General features: G+C 40.3%; 1 long non-coding RNA gene across 3 annotated transcripts; it reads left to right on the top strand.

Annotated features, from left to right (window-relative positions):
* Positions 1 to 558: 558 nt before the first annotated feature.
* LOC106042181 (uncharacterized) lies at positions 559 to 9,755 on the top strand. 3 transcript variants are annotated; one of them, XR_010828991.1, is made up of 3 exons: positions 559 to 674; positions 2,515 to 2,559; positions 9,634 to 9,755. It is a non-coding gene; the product is annotated as an uncharacterized lncRNA (long non-coding RNA). The 3 variants fall into 3 exon arrangements; XR_007158400.2 differs by lacking the exon at positions 9,634 to 9,755 and adding an exon at positions 4,999 to 6,243; XR_001210953.3 differs by lacking the exon at positions 9,634 to 9,755 and adding an exon at positions 3,902 to 4,972.
* The last annotated feature ends 10,232 nt before the right edge of the window (positions 9,756 to 19,987 follow it).

The following is a 19,987-nucleotide window of genomic DNA, read 5'->3' as shown; positions in this document are numbered from 1 at the left end:
TCCTCAACCAATACAACTGTAAGGCCTTAAGAGCTTAGTGTTAAGCTCAAAATCCCTAAGATGGTCATATTCCTCTTTTATCACAAAAGGACTGGATACTATCCTATAGGGATAATAATTATGGCCTGTAAATTCTTCATATCAAAATCTATCTGGACAAATTTTCAGGTCCAGAGAGCCACGGGCTGGGAGGAAGCTTCCACATGAAGTGCAAACCTCACACCTTTGCTCAGTTGTTGTAGTTTTTCCAGCCTGGTTCTTGTCCAAATGGGAGACCTGGTTAATCGTCCCCTTGGAAAAGTTTCCTGTGGCTCAAATATGAGGAGTACGGGCAATTGTGGGGATTGTATTCCTCCACCAGACAAACGTTTGGCTTTCATGCTGGGATGCATACAAGCTGCACAGCCAGCAAACAACTTTCACAGGGAAATGAATGAGCCCTGCATGCTTAAAAACTGCAGAAACTGCTTCCACAATAGCGCTGGGAGAGCTTAACTTTTGCTGTCACAATATCATTGTATGATGTCACTCCTACAATATAAGATGTCACTCCTTCGAGTGAGTAATGAATGCATACTGGTGAAGCTGGGAGGGCTGGGACTGGGATGTGAACCCTGCTGTCATTTTAAATCCAGCCAGCTGATGGCTGTGTCACCTAGGAAATGAGCTCTCAGGTTCGTTAAAAGCAGTGGTGCCGGGGGAAACTGCATCACCACCCCTGCTGCAGAAGCCAAGAGCATGCCCAGCTCTCAGGGTCTCTTTGTCAAGCTCCAAAGAGCCCCCAAGAGGGTACGGCTTGGCTCCAAAGAGGACACAGGCTGAGACTTTGTGGGAAAGGGGAAAGAGGGAAAAGGGACTGACTGGAGCACTCAGGGGAAAGGATGTCCCCAGGGTGGAGAGGGGAAGGAGGGAGCATCTGCACTGGAACCAGCAGTTAGGATAAGTATCGAAAGGAGAAACGCCAGTATCCCTGAGCATATTTGGGGAAAAGGAATTACCTACACATCTTCTCCCTACCCAGAAGAGGACGATATACACTACCAGCTTCTCTGTTTCCCACAGCTGCTCCCCCACAGCTGTTCAGGAAAGTTTTGATGGAACGTTTTTTTATCCTGTCACAAAAAAGATGTCAGCTGTACTGAAAATGTGTGTTCAGAAGCAGTCCTCCTCCTCCCTGAAAGACAGTATTTTGATAATACTGCCAACAAGTTTTTCTGAGCTGGTGCAATTGGATTTAGGTATCAATTTTTTTCCAAGAGGAATCGATGGATATTTTCAGTGGTTTTAAGAGGCAAAAGAGGGAAAGAAACATTTTTTATTTAAGCAAAAATTTTGTTAACCTAGTTTTTCTTGTTTAATCTGGATTTTATTTTTATGAAATATTTCAGCTTCAGTTCCTTATCTCCACTGTCTGCATCCACTATTAATCTTGGAATGGAAATGATTTTGAAACTGCAGAATTTCACACAATGTGGAATATCTTTGATCCACTCAAATGCAATTTAGTGTTCAGGGCCTATATTCAAGGACACCAGATTTTTCTGAGTAGTGTAGTTGCTTTTTCCTGCATCACTTCTTCCTACAGACAGGACACTGTTAGTGAATATTTCCCAAACACTGTCCAGCTTGTTCCATTTCCAGACTGAGCTTCTCTGGAGCACACAACAAGGCATATATAATTTCACTTGGATTTCTTCTCTATAAGTCACGAGGACACATGGGGCCATTCTGCATGATACAGATCCTGGGACGTGATAAAAAGCCTGGTTTCCATTGCCACATCACATTCCTGGGAGCCTAAAATGGTTTTGACCTTGATTTTGTTTCTTCCAAAAACTTGTGTGGTTTTGGAAGAGTGGTTTTGCATCTTGCTATATTACAACTCCCAGATCTCAACAAATGGGATTTGTCTCACCTAACTGTAGGCATACAAACATCAGGTGTGTGGTCCAAATCGTCACCTTTTGGCCTTATTAATCAATGGTAAGAGGTGATTATTGCTGTGAGATGACTAATCCTCTCCCTAAGGCCACTATCTAAGGCAGTTGGGCTCAATCAATAATAAACGGGAAGAACTAAGCTCTTAAAGGTGGCATTTTTTTTCCACTAACTGAAAAATAGTCCAGGAAAATTACCTTAGATGAGACTTAACTCTTAAAATTCCATATATAAGTCTGATAAATGCCAAAATAACGAGGTAGTTGTATTCACCCAAGCTGTTGCTGCCTTCTAAAAGCTGGATCTAAATTTTCACAGTATTCAGACAGGACAGCATTTTTTCAGAGGCTCCTGGTATCTTTAGCGCCTAAGGTAATAATTTCCCAATACATTAGATGCAATGCACTGTTGACCAAACAGCATGTCTCCAGCAGGAAGCCAGGGATTTGCTGTGTTACCAGCTCACTGCCCTCCTTCCTCCCCATCCAGACAGAAGATATGAAATCATCAGGGATTTAAGCCTAGAAATGTCTCCTACAGATAATAATTAACACTTCTCTGCATTTTTTTTATCAGCTTTTCTGGCACACTCCAGCAAACATCAAAATGGAAATATAACAGGTGTGTCTATCTCTCTTTCTATCACTGTATATTCATATATATTATTGAACCTATGTACATATTTATATAAAGATCCCTAAATCCATTTTTCTTTATATTGCAAATTTCAATTTAGCAATAAAAATGCAATGTGATGGATGTGGGTCTTTTTCCATCCAAAAGCTCAATATATATTTCTCAGTATCAATAATACCAGCCATAAAATACATCTCTGTAAAATACAGTCAGTACTTACAACTAGATTAAATTAGCGAAGTGCATTCATCTACCTATGAAAAGAATTTAAAAGGAGTTAACTGTACATTTGGCTCCTTTTTTTTCCTTTCTCATCCCCTGGCAAAGACTCACATTGCGTTTCCCATTGATATATATATACCAGCTAGCAATAATTAGACCGTAATTTATTGGGAGCAGAGTAAGAAAGACAGAGGAAAGGTATTGCTCAGGAACACCCAGTCACAAAGTCTGCTAGCAGAGGAGGGCTGCCCTTTGTGGAGAAGTCTGAGAAACCACACACCTTCACATTGCTGCAGTTATTTCCTTTCACATTTTCCTTTTCCTAGGAAAGAAATTCCCTGAGAATATAGGAATACACTTTTTCCTTTCCCTAGTCACCTTGAGAATATAGGAATATAGGAATCCCCTACCAAAGCCCTGCAGCAGGTCATTGGCCAAGTGAAGTGCAGTCCTACTGAGAAGATGAGCTGAGAAGATGTGGTATTTTAAGCCATAACCCAAGTGCTGACATCTAAACACAGACACTCCTTGCATGTATCTTTGTGGTTCATGAACAACTTCACCAGTCCAAGTCTGAAATACAAGAGGACATGCTGGAACCAACAGGAAGAGACCTAATTAAACTTGGTGGAAATCACCTAAACAGAAAAACTGCATTGGAACGGGTTGCCCAAGGAAGTGGTGGAGTCACTGTCCTTGAACACCAAGGAAAGGTTGGACGTGGTGCTTAGGGACATGGTTTAGTGGGTGACATTGGTGGTAGGGTGATGGTTGGACAAGATGATCTTGTAAGGCTTTTCCAGCCATAATGATTCTATGATTTCCGTATCTTGCAAGCGTGCATTTTCCTTTGGGTTAAGGGAGTCAAGAGAATTTGGGAGGCTGTAGCCCCCACATCCACATTTCCTGGTGCCATCGTACTCTGCACCATGCTGCAGGATAGGGATCTTGCACGTCACCATTGTGCATACCTGGAGCTATCCCTGCTCTGAACACACGGAAGTCACATTTTCCAGGGCAGGACTGTTTCATGCAATGGAAAAGCAAATATCAAAGAAATATGAAAAAACAATATGGTCTAATGGACAATAACATTGCTTTCCAGAACAGGAGAGGGTGAAGTGAAAGCAACTCCATGGGATCATCCTAGCAAAGGAGGGCAGAGGGACCTTCTCCATACAAAATGAGTATAGGATTCAGTTTTCAGGCTTGTTGGCACACTGACAACAGGGGAACCAAACTGAAAGAAGTTGAATCCAGTACTTCTGTTTCCTGGAAGAACGTCCCATGCTCTTTGTGGGTCCTGATCCATGTCTGTGTTCAAGTTCCTGTGCCAGCTCTGCGACCCTGCAAACCTTCAGCCTCCAACGCTGCATTACACCAAGACCACAGACAGGATCTCTCTGGGATGCACCAGCTGCTGTCTTCTATTGAGCCCTGTGTTTCCTTTCATGGCTCATTACAATAACTTACATTAGAACTATAGCTAATTGATATTGCCATAGTAATTTACAGGAGATGCCATTACTGTTTGTACATCATGGAGATGGCATAATGACATGTTGTCTTTCCTAATTATCAGCCAAATAATTCCCACTAAGTACTGTGGTAGTATTTTAATTAATATTATTATCCTCATGTTTTCCACAAAGCCTAAAAGTTTGGAGCTGGCAAAGTACTTTTGTTTCCTTTTGTACCTTCAGAAAAGTTGAGCTTGGTGGAAATCTGCAGGTCTTGGATCCTCTCATGGTGTTAAGCAAGAGAGATTGAGGGAGCTGGTTTGATTTGAGTCTGTCTCTGCCTTTGTGAAAACAGGAGAGATTTAGCTTTAGTCTACCTTGTCTTCTGCATAGTGCCTAGCTTGGGAAAGTGAGGCTGTAGTGAATTGGAATTAGGCAACAAATTCCCTTTTGTGCATCAGGTCTAGGTTCATAACAAGTATTTTATTAAATTCCTTATTAGTTAAATTAGGTGTCGGTTACCCAGGCTATGTTTGCAGATAAATAGAAGCAGGAAAACATTCTCTGGAGGTAACCCTGATCTTAAGCATGCTGTTTTTTCTTTATTTTGAACAGGTTTTAAATATATTCAATGACTCAGTCAAGTGTCTAATGCTAGGTGGGATAAAGTAGAGCTCACAGGGACTGACAGATTGTGGTGCTGCACCCCAGGACCCATCCAGATGTGCACTTTTACCCTCAGGTGTATGCAGACAGTGTGTTTGTTCCTGTGCTGGGAATCCCACCGGTGTGCAGACCGCCTTGATTGCTCTTCCAGACAGGAACTGTGTGATTAGACTGCCAGACCAGGATTATTTGACTTATTGGAATAAGTCAGAAGTGGCAGCGCTGACACCAAAAGCAGAAGGGAACACGGAGCTGAGCATAACGCCACGCTCGGTATATGGAGCGCCGAGGCTGCTGTGACTCACATCACGGTAATGTATTCACAGAGTGACGGGGAACAGCAGAGCTACAGGAGTTTGGTTTTTCACAACTTCCCAAGTGTCTGCTTCACGAAAACGTGGCGAGAGTTTTGTCACGTTGTGAGAGCTGCAAGATGTGCAGGGGACGGTTTGCATTCGGGGAAGTTGTGCTCCGGGTGCAAAGCATCCCGTGGTGCGTTAAGGGGAGACCAAAAGCCAGATGGCTTTCTGTGGTCCTCCCTGTGCAAGGGTCTTTGCAAAAGAGCCTTGTCACCCCTGCAAAATAAAGCAATATGTGCACTGAGAAAGGGACATAGAGCTGACATAAGGATGAGCGGAGAGGGGAGCTGGGTAGGATGATGACAGCAACAAATTTGGGATGACAGCATGGCTTTTTTGCCACAACTACTACCTTGGGGATCACCCCAGAACACTACGGGGCATAGATCAGGATGCCCAGCTGTGTGTGATGCAGAGGACTGCAGAACAGACAAGCCCAAAACGCATGGGCCTATGTGCGAGGCGCTAACAAACATCTCAGGCTTAATACAGAGGTCACAGCAATACCTTTTGGGATGCATTAAACACAGCATAGCCAAAAAAAGAGGTGATTCTCCTGCTATATTTAGCATCAGTGAGGCCTCAAGTTGAATATTGTGTGCAATTTGGAGCTCCACAATACAAAAAGGATGTTAAGGTCCTTGGAAACATCCAGAGGAGGGGAACAAAACTGGTAAAAGGGCTGGAAGGATATCCTATGAAGAGGGTCTGAGGCATTGTCTGGTCTGGAGAGAAGGAGGCTCAGAGGTGACTACATTGCTCCCCACAGCTTTCCAAGGAGGGGAAATGGAGAGGGAGGTGCTGGTCTCTGTTCCCTGGTAAATAATGACAGGATGAGTGGGAATGGCACAAAGCTGCACCAGGAGAGGCTCAGGACGTTAGGACAAATTTCTTTACTTTGACGGTGGACAACCACTGGAACAGGCTTCCTAGAGAGGTGGTTGATGCCCCATGCCCAGTGTTCAAGAGACATTTGGACAATGCCCTCATTAATACGTTTTAACTTTTGGTCAGCCCTGAAGAGTGCAGGCAGTTGGACTAGATCATAGAATCATTAGGGTTGGAAAAGACTTCCAATATCATGTGGTCCAACCATCACCCTACTACCACTGGATAATCTTTGCAGTTCCCTTCCAACCGAACTATTCTATATACTGTATATATATAACAAATGGCCATCTCATGCTTAATACAGAGGTCACAGCAAGACCGACATTATATGTGTTTGTTTTTTTTTCAATCCTGTTAGCCTGCCATGAGGTTAAGAGGATAAGTACCTCATGCTAGAACCTAGCCAGACACTAAAGACAAAACAATACTATGGTCAGGTAGAGCAAAAGCACTGCTGGCTTGTCTTTGAAAAGCTGGGTTGGACATCACCAGCTGTTTCTAACACTGGAGGCCAAGAACCAGCACAGAGTATACATAAATATACATATAATAAATATATATTAAATATGTAAATACACACATATATACGTGTTGTTTAGTTTGCACCATAAATAAGAAATTTTTTTTAAAGCTAGCTTGGACAGCCCAGCATTACGTTGCAACCTTCTCATCATTTCATTGCCACGAGGGAGACGTTTTGCAGGGGAAAGGAATTAAGTCATATTCCTGAAGTTTATTCAAAATTCTCAGTCTATGTGGGTGCCAGAATAGCAACAAAGATTTAGGGTTAAGCTCTCAAAGGGACCACCTTGTCTTTAAGCTGGAAAGTGTTAGGCGAAACGTATGGGTCAGTTAGGAAACTTCATAGGATGATAATACAGAAGAATTTAAAGAAATGGTTGGTAATTATATATCCATATAAAACATTGATTAGTAACTGTTCTTCCAGATTTTGCGGATATATTTCTAGTGCTTTGTACAATGATGTTTTGAAAAATAAAAGCGTACAGCATTTAAACAGCTGTATAAAACCTTACTTCAGAAATTTGCCTTTCCTATATCAGCATTAGATGAAGAAAGAATTGAACTCTTTGGTGTGAGGGAACTTATAGAAATGATTCCTGCTGTGAAAAAGCAATTCTTCCGTTTGGCTATTTCTTGGAATATTGGAAGGGAGTCCTAGATTGATCACACTGGTATAGGTGCAAATCCCACATTAAAAGAGGTCTCCTTTCACCCAAGAATTTGTTATACCTGAGAACATAAATCTTATTCAGTGTCTATTTTTTTTTCCTCATTACCAGAACAGAATAGATAATGGACTTTCTGTTTGTCTGGAATTCTTTTATTATTTTTTTTTCTCACATTTTGAAACTGCCTAAAAGAAAACCAACTAGTGTTAATGAATCCTACGAGCTTTTGAGGCCAAAAGCTTGGGTTAATTAAAATATTTCATTTAACTAAATTAGAAATGCATTCCTCTGGTTTTTACTTTTTAATTTCATTCTATATGATTTAACAGAATATACAGTCAGAGGGAAGGAAAAATAAGAACAAAATTAACTTGTAAATGAAGAATCTAAATGTTATCTGCTGGAAAGGTCAAATAGGAAGTTCCAGCTGTATTCGAACATTGTGTTCTGTTTTCTTTCTCCCGAGAGATATTTAATCAAAATCCACAAATTGTTCCTCCATCAATGAATCAGCAGGACATTGCTAACCAATCTACTTAACATGTTCCACTTTCACTTATCAACACCTGCGCTATAATCATGCCACAGGAGGAGGCAACTACTCACCTCTGACCAGGGGCCAGAGCTTGAGTGTTTTTCTTGAGGATACTGCTAAACCAGGATAATAAAATAACTGCTGTAGCCAGTTAAACACGTTAACACACATTGGTTTGTTTGTACCAGGTGTTATCCTGAATTAGCAGACTCCTTACTTTCTCCAAATTTACTTTTCAATGGTTATGTGACAAGAAGCTAGAAAGCACCTCCACAGTTGTTACTGATTCAGACGTCAGCAACAGTGGGAAGTTTTGTACAATTTCCTTTGTGCACGAGGTCTTTGATTGCAACGTGTGACTTCCATGCTAATTTGGTGTTAACCCAGAAAGTGTAATTTGGTAAGTAATCTGCAGTAAAATGAAATTACTGATACCGGTATTTACCCAATGAGACCTACAGAGCTCTTACACAGCCATTCAATGGCTGGACAAAACAGCAGGCTCTTCTGCACAAAGGAAAATGCAGAGGAGTGCTTTGTGCCATGCTCTTTTATAGACACATGGCTGCTGAACATAGGCATGGCCTGCAAACACAGCCTCTGTGTGTCAGCGATGAGTCTCCCAGGACACTAATTCCCTCCACAACCTGCAAAGAGCATGGCTGCTACTAGGAATTATAATGTAAAAAGAAAACAGCTCAGTTCTCACTTTCTTTAACACCCCGAAATCTCTAACACTTCTTTCTGCAGGCCTGAGGCTGCTTCAAATCATGCAGAATTCTTACAGTTCATAGAAAACATGGGCCATCCCAGCATTATGCTGCAATTGAGAAAATATTTATCTTGCATATTGCTATCACAATCATTACCTTCCTTTTGCTTTCAGATCACATAATTCAGGGTCTTTCCAGAATAACTTCAATCTCATTAATTTAATTCTCTTGCTAAGGAACTGTGGGGAAAAAAAAAAAAAAAGATTGACTGAGGTTTTACTTTCTGAAAAAGCTGAGAATACACCTCAAAGGCAAACAATGGGACTTAACTTCAGAAAAGGAATGGAACTCAAGAGCTGAATGGTTGCTGTTTGTAGTGATTACAAATTGCAGGCTATTTATTGCAGGAGCTTTATTCAGTTCAGTCCTGGGAAAATTTTGCAGGCAGAACGTTGAAGGAAATGCTTCCTGGCTGTTCAACAGCTAAGGCAGTTGAAGCAGTGCTAAAGGGCACCCCAGGAAATATCAAGGTGGACTAAGGTCTTTGCTACTTACAGACATGTTTAACTAAGGGTAAATTAGGTTGATATCCTGCTCCCAGAGGTCTTAAAATCTTTGGTTAGCTAGGCAATAATTCTGGATACCTAACATTACCAAAATGCTCAACAAGATTGGTTTGCTGAATCTCTCTTTCTTCCCCTCCATTTGTCTAAGGCTAAAATATCCATTTTCAGACAAAATAATATTAATAATAATAATAATAATAATCCTATCTGTATTAGCAATGACCTCATTGCAGCAACATAGATCAGTAATCCAAAATACTGTTTTATGTCACTTAAGTTTAGTGTTGTTCAGTCCTAGCTATGGGTGCAGGTTTCTACATGTGCAAGCTTTACTTAGAGATTTAAGCATGCACGAGTATATATTTTATAGAAACACACAAGTACATTTTGCGACTCAAATATTATATTCCATGCTACAGTAGTAATATACATCTCTTTGTCCTCTGCTGGATAGACGATGTCAAGAAGGCATCTTTCTTCCATGGAGTGATGCTGCTCCGGTGGCGATGCTATTTCCAACAGTTGGAGCATGATGCAGTTGTGACATTTTCTGACAGCTGTTACAACAGGCACAGACTCAGGAGATCTGGGTCTTATTCCTAGTGCTGCTATTGCTGTTTGGAGAGACCTTGGACAAGCCACTTCCCCTCAGCTTGCCAAGACATCAAATGGAGAGAGATGATGATACTGACCTTCATATAGCCTCCTAAAAACTGCCGTCAGGGGAGCCCTGCATCCTCCCCTGTGGTAATATCTGCATTAAAAATGATGACACCTGGCTCATTTGCCTAAAACAGGCTGAAAAGTGTTTTTACCATCGACTGAGCCAGGAGATCAGACACTAATTTCCAACAGGCTCTATTAATCAGGGAAGTAGATGTTCCACTTGTAATGAGAAAGTCACGGAGAAGACACCTGTTTACGTCTTCTCTTTGTGAGATGCTCACTTCATGTCTGCATTAACACTCCTCATGTCAGCCAATGCGCAATCCTCAGGTGCTTCTGTCTGAAATTATGAGGTTGGAACCACGGCACAAGTGTGTGGGGGTTGCAGATCTGGGTTTCGACCAGGCTGGCAAAGGCTTGGCCACACTCGCCTCTATAGGGAGCAGGTTGCAAATGAGAGTGGGCACCTTCTCTAGAGGAAGGTGTCCCTGCCCATGGCAGGGGGGTTGGAAATTGGAATTAGATGATCTTGAAGTTCCCTTCTAACCCAATCCATTTTATGAAAGTCTCATAGCCTGGGAAAGGGCTTGAGAGGCAACAGAGATTTGGGATGTGAGAGGATAAAGGAGAAGAATAGATGCAGTGGAAAAGTAATGGGATGGGAAGGAACAAGAAAATAACAGTGAAGAAAAGATCTGGGGGAGAAAATAATTTGAAGAGGAAGAAGGAAGACACCAAGGAGAGGGGAAAAAAAAAGTGTTGACTGGAGATACAGCGAAAGTAGAGAGCCATGGATCCAGGTGAAAGCAAAACAAAAGTGATCAGAGCAAACTTGACCAATGAAGAAAAAGAAAGCTTGTGGCAGTCTAATATGCTTTCTCTCATCCCCAGATTATTGCTTTGTTTCATAATGGGGCTTTTTAACTCCTCTACTTAACCTCACTCCCTTTTTCTTCTTGGTAATTTTTAAAGGACCAGTATCATTTGAAATTAAAAAACTCATAAAATTGAAAGGTGTTGAAAGTATCCAAGTGAAATGTTTCAGCATTTCTGAACCAGAAGTTTTCATTTGCAATATATTATAATACAGTGAAGTATTGGGACACAAATTAGTTGTCCCTGACTTTTGGCCACCTTCATTTTCTAACACTGCTTCATGGAATGTGGAGGAAGACATTCATCCATGAATTTCACAACTGTGGCCATCCTAGGCATCCCATTTTAAAACAAGTTTATACATATCGATTATCAAATATAAAATATTAATATCACTACAGACAGGGGTCTATCTAAAGGGCTAAGGGCATGGATGGGCATAGTCTTGGTTTACAGGGAGCAATGGAAGATTTACAAAACTGATTTGTCTGGACAGTGACAGCTAATGGAGGGATGTGTGTGACATTGGCTGGTGTTAATCGCAGGGCAGAATAAAATCCACACTTGGTAAAACCCCTGAACAGATATTATAGTGTGATAAATGGGGTGTAACTGGACTAAATGGCTGTATTGACACCAGCTAAGTAAACAGGCCACGGCACAGGGTAAAGCAATGATCTACATTCTTCCACACATTTTTAACTCTTAAGATGTTTCCTGATGTAGATCTAGTCTGGGTCTAATAGCCTTCTCTTGAGGACTACCAAGATGTAGTTCAGGAGTTGAAACAAGCTGGAAACCTTTCCTGAAAGACATTTTGGATGAATCCGCTCTGTTTTATGGGGAAGAGTGTGGGCTGTGCCATCCTAGTTGGACTTAGGGCCAGAGAACAGTTCTGGGCTTTTTAATTTGCTAATATTGAATAATCAAGGAGACACAACTGAAAACAGGAATCCTTCGGGGGAAGGTTGAACTTTTTTTTTGCCTGAGGGCTGTTTCTTCTGTCATCACCTGTGCTGCAGTTCTAACCCAGACCATGCATTTTGATCATACCCTGACTGCATCTGAATGAAACCGAGTGGAGGGCCCCAGAAAGAGACTCTGGGACTCCTGTAGTGGACAACTACGGGTGAGAGGAACTGCCCCACTGTATAGGTTGATAAAGATGCTGTTGAAATATCATCCCTGGAGAGGTTTTTAATGTGAGACTAGGAAAATAGAGAAGAAATCTGGGGGTAGCCTGGGTCAAAAGTCCATACTCTTGGTGTTGCTAATACAGGAGGGGATGAACAACAAAATACCTGCTTTAAAGTATCACATTATGGTTTCCAGTGTGCTTCTGTTTGACCTTTATTTTAAATCCTGGCTTGTCCAAGCAAGTGATTTTTTGCTGGTCCCTGGGGTTGCTGCAGAAGATGAGTTTCACCACGATAACCTTTGCAGCCTCTTCGGGGTACCACAAGCACAGGCCAGCACATGGTAGGCCGCATCCCTGTTGGGAGGCAAGCAGCAACAATTATGCTGATTTATAATCTCTGAAGAGCTACTTCAGGATCCTTGGTGCCATCTGGGATGTGTGAAGTTTGCAGTGTTAGCAGCCTGCACAATTTGTTCTTCGCCATCCAAACTGACCTGCAGACTTGATATACCTCCCCAGGCACAATATGGACAAAGCATTAATGTACTTCTCTACACAACCACCACCCTTTAATTGCCTTTTAGTTTATTACTGGCTACTTCATTACACTCTCCACATGAACAAGATAGAGAAGGAGTGACTCCTCCAGGAGGAGTTTATGGCAAAAAGTTGCGTGCCATTCTAGTCTCTTCTTCGACCTCAACATTATCTCATATATGAAGCTATTCACAGATCGCTCAGTCACCCCAACACTGACCAGAAGTATGTATGGTCTTTGAATCTTTGTCAATAATGCACAGAGATAAGGAAAGGAGATTCATGATGTGTCACCTCTCAGTGTACGACTATGCCAAACATCTGCTCCCGTCATTGTGGGGGCACTGGAAGTGTTTTTGCTGCTATTGCATTTGGATGCCTGACCCAGGCGAGCCTGTGCCATCTGGAAGCGCATCTGTCTGTAACATAAGTTAGATGAAGAGTGAGGCACACACAAACAAAAAATCTATACCGAAATGAAAGAGGAAAGGTCCTATGCCTACTGCTGATGAAATTGGCATAAGGAATCTGTATGAGCTTCAGCAAGATACAAATATGCATAAGCTTATATAGGCGGCGCCATCAAGAGTTCAGATGGAAGTGTGACTTGGAAGTCTTTGAACATATTGAACGAGCAGGTGGACATGCCCTTATTCAGAGTGAAATCTGACCTGATTTATTTTAGTTTAATCCTCTTTCAGATTGAACTGAGAAGACTTCAGCTGAGCCCACTTCATTCATGAACAAGTGATGGAGGTTGCATGCAACAACAAAATCTGTCATAGGGCCCAATCTAAGATCTATCTGAGCTGAGTCTTAACTGAAATCCAGTCCATGCAGAGACACAGAAGAATTTGTGCTAATTATTCCAGAGGTCTGGGCTCCTATGGTAGCAAGCGGACTCAAGCAGAAGTGTTTGTCCATTGGAGGAAACACGTGATGATCACTTGGAAAAGGATAGAGTGTCTTGGCTATCTGGATTATCTCCAAAGATGGTGAGGAAAGGGTCACACAGTGGGTTTGTGTGGAGTCATTAACACACTTGGAAAACTCATTTGGCTTTTCTTGATTTTCCCTGTGTGGGTTTTTATTTATTTATTTATTTATTCATTCATTTATTTATTTTTAATAAAAGGTGCCTGATTAACTGTTAGGGAAGTTTTATGCAGAATTAAATTTCTGAAATGATAAAGCCACCACAGAAACACTGAAATTTTGCGGGTTGCTTCCATAACAGATAATTCAATCCAATTCAAGAAAATCCATATGAACTTTTCATGAATCTACCATTTCCCAAATTTAAGCCCACAATGTATAAAATCAGTGCAGGGGCACTGAAATCTAGGTCATTTATTCTGGTATTTATAAATAATTTACCTGAAGTAATAATTATTTATAGATGGCTTAATACATATTTGGCCAATTGTTACTGAGTCAAGCTGTCTGCTTATAACCGTGGAGAATAATTGAATACACTTGTTGCTCGTGTGTTTATATTTGCATTGTTATAACTGGGTCACTACAGTGCTCAGATGAAATAATGTTTTAAAAATAAGATATATTCAGATTGGTAAAAGGGAAATTTTGTTGGCCGATTCCTTTTTGGTATCTGTTTTGAGTAACTATTGACCTTGAATTTGTTTAATTCATTTTCAACATGGTCTTCTTGCCTGGCCCCATTTCCTCATACAGCAACAACACCCACTTTCTGTCTGCTGGATTAAGAAGCAAGATGTCCTGTTTTCTGATCTTCTTCTAATTTTGTTAAAAAAAACTCTTCCTTGTTTGGTTTATCAGCCACCTTCATGGTTTTATAAACCTTAATCTCATCCTTCACCTCCCCAGCTTTCTCTGGTCAGGACTGAAGGGTCTCTGTACCCTTTTTACTCTCTCCTTTAAAGACAGCTATGGCACACTCTTGATTAGCTTAATTACTTTTATCTGGACCTTGTCTTACCTCCATTGAGACTTCCCTGAGAAGCAGAGACCAGAAATGCACATCTTACTCAATATGTGAGTGCATTGAAGTTTTGTGAAACAACAAAATGACTCTCTCTAAGATGTCTTGTTTTCAAAATCATTTCTGATGATGGCAAATAATTTGTTGGCATTTTTGGCTGCCACAGAACACCAAGCTAGTGATTTCAGAGAACTTCCAGTGAGGACTCCAGGATATCATTCCTGAGTGTTAAGTGATAGCTTTGAGTACAGCAGCATGCAGGTATGATATGGATTGTATCTCCCTGGGTATGTAACATTTATTTGTACAGATCCTCATCTGCCACCTTTCTGATGATTCATACAGTCCTATGAGGTCCCCCTGGAGATCTTCACCATGGCATTTCATCCCAATCTTCTTTATCCTACAAAGTGACCACTCAGCCCTACCTTTCCTTATAAATAGGTATTAGTCCATGAAATAATCTTTTCTCCATTCTTGTGGCATCTTATGTTCTTGATTGGTGTGAAAGCTTTTTGGAAGTCGAAGCATAGTTTTCCCACTGGATTTCCAGTGTAGCATTACCATAGCAGTCCATATTTACCATACCATTTAGTGGTCTTGTTCTTAATTATGGATTCTAGTTGCTTGCTATGGAGTCACGCTTACCAGTCTGTAATCCCCAAGACTATCTATAGAGAGTCTGCTGCCCATTATCGCATCTTTTGTAGAAGTAAATTAGATTATTTATTTCTGTCTTTGAGGACAATGGCCATTTGTCATGAGAGGTTATACTCCTTGGTCAACATTTCTTATGGCAATTCCATCAAGACTCTGGTCTGGGTGACATTTTGGCATTGAATTGACCTATTTAATACATAAATATCAGAAGGCAATGGGTTATCAAAAGTAAGAACGCTAGACTGGTAATGATCTGTATATCTTCTGAATTGCTCAACAAGCTTGAATGCTACAGGTTTGTTTGGAATTAGTTTCAATACCAACAGATCAAATCTTTGGTAGACATTCATGAAACTGGCTGTAAATTCACCCAGGGTGCACATTGGAGATTCTTTTATTGTTGTTATTATTATTATTTCAGTACATAATACATCTAAATAGAAATGATTTTTTAAAAATTAAAATAAAATCTTTCCAGAATTAGGTTGATTTGAGCAGGAGTTCAAGCCAAAAATTACTAAACATTAATGTGGGAATAATTTTTTAAATGTCATTGTATTTTCCTTTGACATTTTCTAAGTGAAATGTTTCATTTTGGAAATACCAAACTCCTTTGTTTTGACATTTTCCAAATTAAACCTTTTCACTGTTAATTTCAAAATAACTTTTTTTTTTTTAATTGACCTCCTTATAAAACAAATGGTCCAACTTTTCTTAGTTTAAGTAACATGAAGATAATCAGCACTTCACTCTGAGTCAAAGGAATAATTTAGATCTACCTGGTGTGCTGTTTTACCATTTTACCTTTTTCCTTTTTTCATTCTTTTTTTTTTTTTTTTCCCCTCCATGGGAAAAAATATTTTTGCCACACTGTTTTTTGTTTCAGATCTCAGGTGCATTCATTTGTCCATTTATACCTGCAATATACAGGTAGAAGAGTGTAAAATAATTGCCTCTGGAAACCTCAAGGAACGTAAGATGACATAACACTGCTGAGATTGCTAAGAGAAGAATGACAGACAAAAGCCCAATTAAGGGGTTCTTACTGCTCCAGATGTCAATACATCACTTAGCACAGAACCAGGGATGACTGGAGGAGCTGTGAGGATCCTCACCTACACCCTTCCCTGGACCCCTCTCAGTGCAGATGTACTGCTGACAGCTGAAGTAGTTCTCATTATGAAGCCAGCTCGCCCTCATAATTTTCTCTTTCCGTCTCATTCATATGATAATGCCACATAAGAGAAACTGTGGGTTTAATTAGCTCTTGAGGTACCCAGGTAGTAATAACCACTCCTGCTGCATCATCTCTCTGACGCTGTTTCCTCTTCCTCTGTTCCTATCACAGCTGACTGCAGAGTGGGCTACCTACTAATTGGGAGTGTCTCTCTCATTATCTTTTAACAATCACATGCCTCCTACTCCCACCTGACTCACTTTCAAAGACAGCCTGAATCTACGACAGCACTCTGCTTCCACGGGGCTGGACTCTGATATCAGAACTTCTCCACCGTTGTCGTGAGTCAGAGAAAAGGAAAGGCTGGGAGAAGAAGGGACTGAATTTCTTCCCTTCACCTTCATTTAAGGGACAAAACATCAAAGGAATAGCTGAAAGACACAATTACAGAAACGCATTAGTCATCTAGGGGTGTTTTGTTTAGCTGTTTTGCTAGAAAGCACGAGCTTTTGAAGTCAAAGCTACCTCTAGGCATTGCTTCCTGCAACGCCTCCAAAAGGAGATCAACAATTGCAAAGGCAGCCAAACCAAACCAGGGCTGGGTTTGTATCACCTAATTTTAGATCTCCATATTTCTGCATCTCAGCAAGTCACTCTGGTCTCCCAGTATTAATAACCTCTGGGGAACAAGCCAGCAGAGCACAGGACATCAATTTGCCACACCCAAGGAAGGTACAGAGTGGCGATTATGCCCAGATTTCACAGGTCACATTGCCCTGCTCACCAGAGACTGAGAAAGGAGCCTCCAGGGACATTTTCATGTGGAAATACCTTCATCAGAAACACATACACCAAATCAGATGAACCCACCCTTGGTTTCCTGAGGAAAACTGTCTCAGGTCTTAGAATAAACACAGATGCTCTGATATCAAGTCAGGGTTGAGAAGGTATGACCCATCTCACACCTCTCTCTTTTATCTTCTTTTCAAGTCATGTATTCTTTTGAAAGAAGAATTTTAAGAATTCTCCATCCTGACAAATTAAGTTGAAATTGTCTGCTGGCTGTATAAATTATTAAGGAAGAACACATGAACATAGAAGAGAGAAAAAATGGAATACAATAAAGTAAACACTACGTGATCATGAATTGTTTAAGTGTAGTTGCCTTTAGGACTTCAGGCAGGAAGAGGCAAACAGAATAAGACATTTTCTAAAGAATCTGATTGAAATATTTTAGCTTTTTTAAAAGGGAAAAAAATAAGAAAAAATATTTATTTCAAAGTCATGATATTAATTTTGACTTAAATTTTTAATCATCCCTTGACCTTCCCCTTGAAAAAAAAATAAATAAAAGTGAAAGCAGTAGCATAGCTAAAATGTAATAAAATCCACTTTCATTCCTCTCTCTTTTCTTGAATTTCCATTGCAAAAAGACAGGTGGCATGAAGTTAAAAAGTGAGAAAACCTCTCCAAAGTAAGTGAAAATGTACAGCTTTTTAAAAGTAAAATAAGCTGCAAAAATCTTCATTACATTGCTAGTGGAAATGTTTTTCATAACAAAATGGAAAATGTCACTGAAATGAGTGTGATTTATCTAAATGTTTACATTTTGAAGCAACTATTTGCAATAATATAAAAAAGATCTATTTCAGTGTTTTCTGTTAGCTAGAGTAGTAATAAGACTAAACCCTCTTGAAATCCAAGAGTGGGAGTGGGACAGTCTGCTTCAGAGAAGATCTTACATGCTGAACATGCTGAAGGAGGAATTGAGAGGCATTCCTCAAATTATACCATCTGCAAAATGTGCTTGCTCGTTATACTTTGCTGACAAAATAAGGCTTGTTATGAATCCAGAAGATAACATGGTATAAAAAACATGTCCTTTTTTTTTTTTTTTTTTTTCTTGTGGGAAAATGGAAGGGAAGGGAGCAGCCAAAACCAGCAGTGTGTTTTGCTAAATATAAAATAGAAATTTAAATCAAAGGACCTTTAGGAAAAAGGAACAAATCAGTATGGTAATGTCACCTTAATATTGTGTGATACCAAATTCCTGAACTTGGACTTGAGCAAGAACACTTTCTCAGAGGACATTCAAGCTTGAGATGGTCCAGAAAAAAAAAAAATAACCTATATATATATATATTGTTTTGTTTTGTTTTTACCCTTTCAGTTTCTTGCTGAGATAGCAATGAAGATGGAATGAAGAGAGCCAGGCATTCAGATTACACAAGGAAGCACCATTTTATAGTAATTAAAAAAAAAAAATCCAAATTATGTAGTGAGAGAGACATTTAGTAGAGAGATTCATTCAGCTGCGCAGATAGTTTGTAATTAAATACATCACTAATAATATGTTTTGGTGATCTACATTTTTGTAACGCATCACCATGCTGCTAATCTATAGAGGGTCTGAGAAACAAGGCTATTAAATCTCTTTAGTGATATAACTGGTTTAAGCCACCCGACACACAAGGCATTCCTCACTGAGAAGTATGGGTGATCTTAACATGATGCTGAGATGTTATATTTCCTCTCCTAATGAAAGCAGCCCTCAAGATCTCCATCTCGTTATCTGCTTCAGTCAAAAATGCTGAAAGGAGAAGCTCAATTTTTATTTTTATTTTTTTCCCATTCCAGGGAAACTCTGCTCTGCTTTGTTCTGCTTCAGCATTGCTATTCCAGTGCTAAAGCTGGAAACAACCAACCAACCAGTGGTCTTCATATCTGGTATTTGCAGTTGGTCACAGCTTACCCATCAGAGATGTTGGGGTAGAGTGTTTATTAGAGGCACCAGTCTAGCAATCAGCACGCAGCAGCACCATGCATTCATGACTGTCCCATTCTCCCTTCCCCGCACCTTGACTATGGATCACATTATAGTTTTTTTCTGCATTCACCTTCACTTCCAGTAATGAAGAACACGCTACTATCCCTTTGGTTACTAGGCCTAGGGAGTTAGAGACATGAATGTGTCTCCGTTTGGGGTTGTAAGCCTAACATATTGCACATCCCATGTCCCTGGTGAAGGATATCGCCTGCCTGTAGCTCAGCTTCAATGTGATGAGCAAGACACTTGGGTTCAGTATGTTTGCTGGGGTAATGTGCTAAATCTTGTCCTGAATTTCACATATGCTTGATCCCTCCAAACCAACTTGTTATTATTAGGCTTGTCACTTGAACTGGTATCACTGGTATCATGTGCTGACTGGGACACCTTTCCCTGCAAAAGCTAAGCATAGGAAATGCTCAATTCAGGTGGCTCTTAGCTGAACACAAAAAGAAAATTCTGCTGCTATCCCTGCTCTGCTTTTCTTCTTGGCAGGCACAGCCACCAAGTTTCTGGAGTCTTCAGCTCAGACTTCCACTGAATTGGAAATGAGGGGAAAAAGGAAGATTTTTTTCTTTCTTTCTTCTCAGCTCTTTAGATGTATACAAGCTGCTAGAGGAACCCACTTCTTCAAACTGCAGAACCAGATTTGGGAGTCATGTGGCAATGTGCTAGCTAGATCTGCAATTCATTCAGATAAATCCATCTTGGAATGGAAAACTAGACACAAGTGAGGAAAAAAGACTCCAACTTTACACTGTTTTTTAGGAAATTTCAGGATGGTTGCCACTTTTCCCATCGACCATCAGTAGATAACCTTGGGAAAATCATGTAATAATGATGTATATCTCCTGCTTATCATCATTAACACAGGTCTAACACTTTTTTTTTTTTCATAGTATTTGTCTGCCTCCTCTTCCACATTTGCAAATGTTTGGACAAACAGACAACCATTGGTAATATATAT

The sequence above is a fragment of the Anser cygnoides genome, chromosome 2 (genome assembly GCF_040182565.1).
Source record: "Anser cygnoides isolate HZ-2024a breed goose chromosome 2, Taihu_goose_T2T_genome, whole genome shotgun sequence".
Classification (NCBI taxonomy): Eukaryota; Metazoa; Chordata; class Aves; order Anseriformes; family Anatidae; genus Anser; species Anser cygnoides.
Note: the sequence above shows the minus strand (reverse complement) of the source record. Positions and strands in the feature narration are given on the sequence as shown.